Genomic DNA, 3,794 nt, shown 5'->3' with positions numbered 1-3,794 from the left:
GGGCTGTTCCATTACCGTAAAAAGAACTTTGGTGTCCATCCAAGCTTAAGCTATAGACCAAATGAAGCTTTGTTTCTTGTTTTTGAGTCCCTTCATTTAAAAAATAAGATGCGAAAATATTATCAATCTAAAAAAATATGATATCACTACAAGAATCAGGCCAATAGACATCAGTTTCTGGCCGATGTCTATGTTGTTTCATAATCGATGTTGATGTCGGTGATGTTTATTCTAGACATAGGCCATACACCGATGTCTTTTACCCCATTAGACATCGGTTTTTTCAGAAAAGATGATATCTATCCGGCCAATTAGACATTGATTTTAATATAAAAAAGTGATGTTTGTGTTCCTCTTAGACATGCACATTTGATTCTTTTAAATCAGTTTTTCCATAATAAAAGTGATGTATATTTAATTTTTTATATCAGTTTCCTACGTGCACCAAATTACTTTTTGCACGAAAAAACCAAAAATGAATTTATTATTAAAAACAAAAATCCAATATTTTCATTCTCACATGAGTGAGTACAACAAACATAAATTGCATAAGCCTATTCTATTAAACTCAAATTGTCAATATGTTGATCCGCAGTAGAGCTCGTTTCCTGAAGTTAATCAGAGTAACCTTGCCATCAGCTTTTTCTTATTTGTGTCATGTTGGTAGGGAATTCACTATTCCGGTAGAGATACAGTCTCACGTGATGTGGCTATCTCCTGCACAATTAATCAAAAATTTATTTGGTTTATCATGGTATAGAGGTACTAGCCTTGCAATTCATGGTAAAGATAAACTAGCTAGCACCAACAAATTTTATTGTCACCAACACAAGACCAAGATATGTAAACCTTTCTGAGATGCATTATACTCTACTCTATTCTGCTCTATATCAACACATAATAGGCCTATAGCTCTATTATAGCCATATAGTCTAAGATCCAACTTTTGAATTTTAAAGTCAGTAGTGAAGCCTTGACAGGTGAGATTTGATGTTGTGATGATGCTTCTAACAACACACAGAAGTAGAAGATCTAGCTTAATGTTATGACTCACGAGGTTGATACCATTTTAAGTAACCAACTCAAAATCTTTGGTGTGAAGAGGACTATACTAGATCATTTTATATCTTTATCAAGTCTATACTACCAAAAAGAAGAACTTCTGTAGCCCAAAAGTGGAACGTGTGGCTAGCACATAGAATTAGTCACTTGACCATACCTGGATATCCTCATCATTTCCCCATATCACATAGTTTCCAATTGTTCGAAGGGCAGAAGTAACTACAAAATATTCTCGATGTCAACAACACATGTAAACAGGATAAATAAAAATTGGTACCAAATTTGACGAAAGAGATAATAGAAAAAATTTACTGACTTAATCAGCTCGAGAAGACGGATGACTGAAGGTATAGTTTCCACCAAACCCTGGCCAGAGAGAATCAAAAGCGCTAGAGATACATTCACTATTACCGACCATGATTGTCGATACTCAATGGTGGTGCTAATAGTACTATTAACTTTTGGCATTTGTCAAGATAATTTAAGATGATTAGACCAAGCATGTCAATATTATATTTAGATTTAAAGGAAAAAACTAACTAACTGATAAGGTACCTTATCAGAGAGTAGATGTGGTGAAATCTGACAAAAGACTACCAAAAGCCCACAAGCATATTCTAACAATTCAAAGTGGTTTCTCTTCTTTGTAAGAATGGATTCCAGAAGATCGAAAGCTTTATTTTGTATCATAGCATTGCAAGATTCGGGATACACTTTGGCTATGTTAATCAATGTATATAGAGCCTACACATAAGAACAGCTGTTGTAATAATATATCATTTGGTTTAACAGTGAAGTAAAATATTTTAAGGACAGGAGGGGGAGGTTACCTACATCTGCACCAAAAAATTTGGAGAAGAAATAAGGTTCACAAGATATGGAACTTATGTATCTTTAAACTCACTGCCAAATTTCGATGATACGGTATGTTCTGGCGAGAATAGAGCTATAGGGCTAGTGCAGAATAGAGCTGTAACAAAGTAAGATATACCCCCAATTCATAATTGATAAAGCCCAAAGGGTGAACTATATCATAACGAAATATTATACTATACGTTTCTGGATACCAATCTCTACCAAGCACCTCGTCACAAACTAATTATAAACCGTAAAATTTCAAATCTACAACTTTACTAAAAAATGCAAGCTCATAACCTCATACTAACTAAAAGGGGAAGGCAGAACCTGTAAATAATTAGCCATAATTTCAACAGTAGCAGTCTTGTTAATTCCAACTTCATAACACCACACAAATTTCTCCTTATAAAACATATAATAGTACTTCCCAAATTAAACAATAAGTATCAAACCTGATTATATGGTAAAACAAAGATTTCACTACAACAAAATAGAAGGACACAGTACCGTGCTCTGTCCCACTATAACATTTAAATACTAACAACTATGATCCTCATCTCCTTCATTCCCACCTGGAAACCAGATCCTCAATCGAGTCAAACAAATATCCAGCTAAAAGTAAGAAAAACATATTAAAGAAATTAAGGTTTTCAGTTTAAAACATCCCCAATTTAAAACTTAATTGAACTAATAATCAAATTTTACACATAAAGTTTTTATCTTACCCACATACTGATTCGAACAAATTGAATTGAGTATCCACTCGAACGAATCGAGTGAGTGAGAGTCAAGTTTCCACAAATAGAATAGAGTTGAACATGGCGGAGGGGAGTGGAACATAAGTGACTGCAGGTTGTGGTAAGTAGAGCAGAGGTGACTGGTTGTGCAAGTGATTTATTGTAGTGAGAGATGAGAGGGAGAGATGGAGAGTTTCAGATGGGATGGAAGTGAGAGACGAGAGAGAGAGATTTATGAGAGACGAGAGAGAGATGAGAGTTAATTTAGTTTCTATGAAGAAGAGGGGGGAAATAATTGGTATCAAAGAGGGAAAATTTCAACAATTTTGATTAAGGGGGAAATAAACTGAAGTGGGCGCGAGTTGAATTTTTTTAGTCAATTTTAAACATCGGTTATTAAATAATCGATGTCTTCAAATAACAAAGACATCAGATTAACGCGAGGTGATGTTATTATATCTTTTAACATCATTGGCATTAGTAACTGATGTCTAATGTGTGTTGTCTATTTAACTTTTTCTTGTAGTGTATGCAAAAAAATATTGTAAAATAGTTCTACCATTTCATGGAGGCCGTGGATCATAATCCTATAATTGTATTTTTATAAAAAGGCATAGTGTCGATTACCAGAATTGAGGTCCAAGCATCACCCAGAAAGTAGAACACACTTCCTATGGACATATATATAATCCCTCCAATAAATTATTAAACATTCGTCTAGTTTATGCAAGTTAAATTCACCTGAGCCCAAACTACGAACAAAAAAACCATAAAAAATACAAGACAACTACAAAAATATAGAAACAATCAAAGTACCTTAAATTTAAACCAAAGATTACCTCAAATAGTAGTTGTATCCTATATAAAAACAAAATTAAAAAATTAGTAAATGAAAGATAAATTCAAGTAAATGAAAATAACATACGATTCTTACCTAAAATATGCTCCTTATAACAAATAAAATGTATTAAAATTAAAACCCAAATTAAAAAAATTAGGGTTTCGATTTAAATACCCCCAATTTAAGAAATTAAGGTTTTTATTTTAAAAAACTTAACTATTAAATCAGAGAAGAGCATAAGAGTAGAGGAGACCCTATTCTTCCAGAGCAATCCTTGAGGAGACACCAGATCGGTG

At 33.3% G+C, this 3,794-nt stretch overlaps 1 long non-coding RNA gene across 1 annotated transcript; it reads right to left on the bottom strand.

Moving 5' to 3' along the window:
• Window positions 1-531: 531 nt before the first annotated feature.
• On the bottom strand, window positions 532-1,786 carry LOC141663735 (uncharacterized). The gene is made up of 4 exons (XR_012551618.1): window positions 1,618-1,786; window positions 1,379-1,520; window positions 1,220-1,281; window positions 532-717 (listed from the first exon to the last, which is right to left on the bottom strand). It is a non-coding gene; the product is annotated as an uncharacterized LOC141663735 (long non-coding RNA).
• Between the last annotated feature and the right edge of the window lie 2,008 nt (window positions 1,787-3,794).

This window comes from Apium graveolens, chromosome 6 (assembly GCF_009905375.1).
Source record: "Apium graveolens cultivar Ventura chromosome 6, ASM990537v1, whole genome shotgun sequence".
NCBI classification, from domain to species: Eukaryota; Viridiplantae; Streptophyta; class Magnoliopsida; order Apiales; family Apiaceae; genus Apium; species Apium graveolens.
This window is presented reverse-complemented; position numbering and strand designations above follow the sequence as displayed.